The sequence below is a fragment of the Schistocerca serialis genome, chromosome 12 (assembly GCF_023864345.2).
Source record: "Schistocerca serialis cubense isolate TAMUIC-IGC-003099 chromosome 12, iqSchSeri2.2, whole genome shotgun sequence".
In the NCBI taxonomy this organism is placed as follows: Eukaryota; Metazoa; Arthropoda; class Insecta; order Orthoptera; family Acrididae; genus Schistocerca; species Schistocerca serialis.
The window spans coordinates 3,813,873-3,820,931 of NC_064649.1; positions in this window are offsets into that span (position 1 = coordinate 3,813,873).

Here is a 7,059-nt window from a genome sequence, read left to right on the forward strand (position 1 = left end):
TGTGCACCCGTCCTTCTCGGTGACCGGGTAGCAGAGTTTCTTCAATTATGTCTCGCTCTGGATGGACAGGATATCTTTTCTTCCACAGTTCAACCCTGGCTATACTTTGGTCTCTGTCAATTGGAACAGAAGACTGTAGAAAATTCTTCCTGGACTTCAGTCGAGGTGGTGGTGGCTGATGTTCGTGCGAGGGGTGGGCCGGGTTATTGCAGATCTTTCGCCTGTCACTGTTACCAGCTATCTCGCGTCTAATATCGGTTGGGGCTGTACCTGCAAGTGTATACAGTGTCTGTATTGTTGTTGGCTTCAGACAGCCTGTGTCAGCCTGCAGGTTTCATTCGGGGCGGTGTCCACTTTTTTTTCACGTGCAGAATTGTACCACACCGGAGCGGCATATTAGACAGCAGAGTAGCAGAGTGCCAGGGCAGTTGTTCTTACTGTCTGGGGGTGGGCACCCCATCCAGAACCAGTCACCTCGGACAGTACGCAATTTCGCTACGAAACCTCGGCTTGAGGGCGGTGCAGTGTGCCTCGAAGGTCAGGGAGGGGCCCAGGGTAACACCGAGGTAAACTGGAGCACTGCAGTGTCCTAACTCCTTTCCATTCCAGTGCACGTGCAGTTGTCTAGAAGCTTCTCTGTTCTTCAGATGAAAAGCATGTTTTAGTTTTTGATGGGTTTGGCTTGAGATGGCTTTCCTCATAATATTCTGAGAGAATCTTCAGAGCAGCAGTGAGATTTTCTTCTACCGTCTCAAAATTCTTACCCCGAGTTGCCAATGCCAGGTCGAGGAAGTGATTGGTCATTGGTGTAGGTATTAAACAGCATTGTTGTCAAGACACTGCCTTGTGGGAGCCCGTTCTTTTGTAGTCTCCATCTAATCCGCCTGCCTTGAAATTCTACAAAGAAATGTCGATTATGCGACAGGGTGGCAACGATTTGTGTAAGCCTGAAGTCCGTGGTAAGGCCGTAAATCTTCCTTAGGATGATTTGCTGTTGTACAGTCTCATAGGCTGAAGAGAGATTGAGAAAGGCCACTCCGGTGATATTTCCGAGCTGAAAACCATCTTCTGTGTGCTGTCAGGTTAAGGATCTGTGTACGGCAGTTCTTTCGTGGCCTAAATCCAGCTTTCTCTGGGATGAGAAGAGGTTCGACCAGTAGTGTTATGCGATTCGATAACAGTCTCTCAAAAACCTTGTAAAGATGGCACAGAAGTGATATTGGCCTGAGGTTCTTTGGGTCTATTGGCTTTCCAGGTTTCAGAACAGCAACAACAGTAGTCTTCTTCCAGATTTTAGGGATTTGGCATAATTCCAGGCAGTTATTGAAAAGCTGTAGAATCCAATGCTTGGTAAGGTTTCCAAAGCGATGAATCTGCTCCATACGCATATCACCTGTCCGGCTGCCTTGCCTGTCTTATTCTTTTTTATGGCGTCTTCCAACTCTCTGATAGTGAATGGGTTGGAAAAGTTAGATGTTTCTTGTTCGACATTTCTTTGGAGCTTAGATGATCATCTTATTTTATTTGTTTTGCCATTTATCAAGACTTTTTTTTTTTGCCATGTCGAGTTCTTCCATCAGCTTAACCCAACGTTCACTCTTTATTTCGCCCGTAGACTGAATTAGTTGTCGGCCAGTTTTAATAGTGTCCTTGCTAAATGGGTAGTCTTCATAAAAGGAGATACATTCTTTCAACGTATGTGCTGTACTGGGGTCTAAGCCCTGTATATAATGAGACCTACAGCCTCATGGAATTGACTTACAAAAGCGTTCTAGCACAGCAGTAGTTAAAACAACATATTTCTGTGGGACAGGTTGGATGTCTGCTATCCTTTCATCTAAGCATTTTGTGAATTTCGTCCAATCCGCTTTTTTGAAGTTATATCTTTTCCTAAATGGGACAGATTGTTGGCGTACTGCTGATACAACTTGGCACATGGTGGGTCTGTGCTGTGTATTGGGTAAAGATTCACAGACGTTCTTCACACACTGCTGTGATATAGCCCCACTGACGTAAATTAAATCCGGATTGTATCCGCGTCTCCATCGGCTGCTGTTGAAAGGTGCAGGTAGTTTGCTATCGTGTATTAGAGATAGTTCATAAGATTCTGCCCGTGTAGTCAAGGCTTCACCATCTACGTTGTCTTCACTGTATCCCCAGTGGCAGCTATGGCTGTTGAATTCTCCCACAATCACACGGATCTTCTCCTCTCGCCCTGCGTCTGGTTCGGCAAAGTGGAAGGGAACAGTCGGTGGTTTGCATACAGATGTTGTTATACAATTAGATAGTTCAACTGATAATATTTTGATGTCATTGTCGTCTGTGTGGTAGGTATTACTTGTAGTGATGGGTTTATTAAAATAGCACTTCACGGGGTCTCTCAGATGCTAAGGGCATTCCTGCGACTCTTGGTCACCTTCGGTTAGCATTCCTGTGAGTCTCCTGAACACAGAGAACATCGCACTTATTGGTTTGACACAGTTGTTGTAGCAGGGTTTCCTTGTTTGAAGTTATGCCTTCTATGTTAATTGATATGACTGTCAGCTTCGATCCTGAGAGGGGCCGATTGTGCGGGCTATTAACCGTTGTCATTAAGTGTCGGTTATACTGGAGTGGAAAGATCTGCCGGTTCATCACCTTTCCCCAGGGGACGCCCAAGTGTGGGTTATACATTCTTCTGGGAGGCTCTTTCTTTGTCCCCCATTCCAGAAGATGAATAATGTTGTAATATAAAATTTGTATTTACATTTGAGTTGTATTTCATACTTGCTTGCATTTGCATATTAAACACAAAAACATGTATAGTTAATAAATATTCCCCTTTTCTCCATCAAAGCGTCAGTGTCCGGTACCATTAATTGGGCAATGCTAATTTGGAAACATTTTTAAATGTAACCTGTCAGCGAGCTTCTCTCAGATGGCAGGTAAGATAATTTTTATTTGTTCAGTATGGTTGTTGCCGAGGAGGTGAAGATGTTTTTATGTGACACAGTAAAATATTGCACAATAATTTACCATAAAATTAAATTTACCCTTATTGCATGTAATCTGTGGTCTTTCTTCACTATTGGACCAGCAGAAAATAAGTTGTCCATACATGTGTAAGAATCAAAATGTGCACATTGTGAATTTAATAATCTTTTAGCTGAGGAAATTCCTCACAAAATCCATAAAACTAATTTTGTTAAAGTATGTATCATTAAACGTGTGCCATGTAGTATAGTATTGGTTCTAAATTAAATTTGTTCTCAGATGGTTAGCGTTGACAGAAAGGTTCACAAGCGAGGTGCTGTAACGGTTAGCACACTGGACTCACATTCGGGAGGACGACGGTTCAGCCATCTCGATTCAGGTTTTCTGTGATTTCCCAAAATCGCTTCAGGTAAACGCTGGGATGGTTCCTCTGAATGGGTACGACCAATTTCCTCCCATAATCCGAGCTTCTGCTCCATCTCTGATGACCTCGTTGACAGTGGGATGTTAAACACTAGTCTCCTTCTCCTTCTCCTACTCCTCCACAGAAAATTGTGTCTAATTGCTGGGAAAAATCTGAAATTTGTGGAGAATTTCATGTAGTATGCTTTGGTACCTTAAAAAATTATGAAACTGCTAACGATTTATTTCAGTCTCGTCTGATGGCAAGCGCAGAAGTTTGATTCGTAATGCTGTGTGAGGTACGCAGATGCGCATTGGTCAGAACACAGTTGGCACTCCTCTTACAAATTGGAGCTTCTGTGTGTATGTCACTTATTTTCTGAAACTGTAATTTGTGAGTTTCTTTTGCGAAATCGGATACTTTAGTTGATGATTTCTCTTTGTATTACAGTTTGTTGCCTTTTTCTTTTGATTTTGAATTTGACATATGTGTGGAAAATACTCAAATTTGCTGTGGGAACTTGCCAAAAATTTGTCACACTGATTGTCGGAATGGTAGTGGTGACTGAGAAGACTGTATAAGCTTCTTTAGCCTTATGTATGTAGTTCTGAGCTATGTACTTACTAAGACTGATTTTCAAATGTCACTTATAAATCACACTGCTTGTAATAAAAGATATTTTCTATATTTTCTGCTGTGTTATTATTATTATTATTATAATTGCATTCCTCAAAAACAAGAATTGATTACTTGAAAAGGATAGATTGCTACTCACCACGCAGAGGTGGTGTTGAGTTGCAGATAGACACAATGAAAAGACTGAACACCATTTAAGTTTTCACACAAAAAAGTCTTCCTCCGGGAGTAGCACATGCCCTGCAGACCCGTCCCCACGTCCCACTCCTCCGTTTCACTCACACACACACACACACACACACACACACACACACACACACACACACACACACACACAGCTACAGCTACAGCTACTGTCTCTGGCAACTTGGGGCTGGCAGAAGTACTGTTGAAGGATTTTTGTACGGAAGCTTAAATATTTAGCAGTATTTTCATTGTGCATGTCTGCAACTCAGTGCCTCCTCTATGCGATGAGTAGCAATCTGTCCTCTGCGTGTTGTTGTTATTCCCCATCTTGGATTTTGCACTTCTCGAATTAATCGTTTGCTACAGTGAGATCACGTGTGGTCCTCAGTTTAGGCTACCTGCGGCACTAGTTGGGATCAGCATTTTTGCTTATCTCACATTTATGCTTCGCTTTTTAGGCACTTACATGGCACACCTGAGGTGTCAATAAGTCATCAGATTTGGTTACAAAAGAAAATATTTGGGGGAGGCGGGGGGGGGGGGGGGGGGGTGTATGCTGAGACCAAGGGGTGAACACAATAAGCAGGTACAATGGTTCAAATGGGTGTCAGCTGCAGTAGTTGTGCTGACATGAAGGGGCTAAGAACAAGACGACGACGACAACAACAACAACACATATGATGTAAAAGTAAAATGCACATATCATCATAGTTGCAGTTTTTACAATCTTTATTTTGCTTTCATTTAAGCAGTCGCACAACCTGCTCACTAAAACCCAACCTAAAGAAGAGACTTCAAGGATGTAGAATCAGTGAAAAGTAGGTACGATCAGCTGCTGCTGGCTCCACCTGTAAAGTGGAAATGGCAGTCAAACAAACACGGAACACACGATCCGCACAACAGTTGGCCTCTGCAGTCAGTACATTTCGATCTTATTACCACTGTCGCCGGGAAACAGCCACATCGGTGCAGTTGTCAGGTGATGACCTCGATAGTTGGCAGACCCGTCCAAATTCTTACGTGGAGGCGAGCAAAAGAGAACTGCGAGGTGCGATTAGGTTTACAGTGGCCGAGGGCACTGGAGTACGCAAAATTGTCATCGCACATCCGCTGCGTACAGTGACTGCCGTGTGTACCTTACGGGTGTGTGCGACTGGAAGAGGAGATTCTGCGAAGGGCGCACTCCCCACCGAGAGACAATCCGTGCCCAGTAAGGCCCCGTCAGCCCCTGACGTGACGGGGCACACCGGTAGCTCGCAGTGCGCCGTAAAGTCAAAATGCCGGGATACGGTGTGGGACGGAATCGTCCCGTCCCACTATAATGCCCACCCTGTACTGCCGATTGGACAGAGGCTACACTTGTGCGATTCAGTGGCAATATAGTGTGACATCCTACTTACAGCCCAGATCTTTCACCGTGAGACTCTCACACCGTCGGTGACCCGAAGAAAGGTGTGCGTGGACGTCGGTTTCAGTCAGACGAGAGAGTTAGAGAATTGGTGTGGCAGCTGACCACATTCGTTAAAATGGGAAGTGGGATAAATGTCTTAACACGTGTGGCGATTACTTCTGTGGTCGCGGTGTGGTAGGTGCTGTGCCCTCGTTTGACTGACCCTCTGTACTGATGACAAATTGTGGCTAGCACTAATCCACTCGAGCTGATAATAGAGATAATTGCTTCTAAGTTTACTTTATGTGTTTGTGTTTGGGAAAAAAAAAATTGTACTTCGGAAAAAGCCACCGCTCCTCAATTAAAGAGCCTCCGTGCACCGAAAAGAAATCAAACGACAGCACTGGATTGACGGCCAGACTCAAATGAAGTGTAGAATTGCAATATACGTGAGAGTATACGTGGTACTCCAGGAGAAGCGATCGGTATCCACCCCTTGAGTGCTCAGTCTTCTGACTAGGTAGATGCAGCCCACCACGAATTCCTCCCCTGTGTCAAATTCATCTCAGAGCGGCACTTGCAACCTACATCCTCAGTTATTTGCTGGATGTACTGCAATCTCTGTCTTCCTCTACAGCTCCTTCTAGTAGTGTGGAAGTCATTCCCTGATGTCCTATCATCCTGTCACAGGACCTTATCAGTCCACTGAATTTTCAGCATTTGCCTGTAGCACCACATCTCAAATGCTTCAATTCTCTTATGTTCTGGTTTTCCCTCAGTCCATGTTTTACTACCATACAATGCTATACTCCAGGCGTACATTCTCACGAATTTCTTCTTCAAATTAAGGCCAGTATTTTACGTTACTAGACTTCTCCTGGCCAGGTTCGCCTTTTTTGCCATTGCTAGTCTGCTTTTGATGTCCTCTTTGCTCCGTCCGTCACTGGTTATTTTGCTGCCTAGGCAGAAGAATTCCTTAACTTCATCTACTTCGTGACCACCAATCGTGACGTTAAGCTTCTCACTGTTCACATTTCTGCTACTTGTCATTACTTTTGTCTTTCTTTGATTTACTCTCGATCTGTATTCTGTACTCATTAGACTGTTCATTGCATTCGGTTTTACACTGGATAGCAATGTCATCAGTGAATTGTATCATTTATATCTTTTCACCTTGAATTTTAATCTCACTCCTGAACCTTTCTTTTATTTCCATCATTGCTTCTTCAATGTACAGATTGAAGACTAGGGGCAAAAGACTGCATCCTAGTCTTAAGCCCTTTTTAATCTGAGCATGTCGTTCTTGGTCGTCCACTCTTATTATTCCCCTCTTGGCTCTTGTACATATTGTATATTACCTGTCTCTCTGTATAGCTTACCCCTGTTTTCCTCAGAATTTCGACAATATTACACCATTTTACATTGTCGAACACTTTTTCCGGGTCGACAAACCCTAAGAATGTGTCTTGAT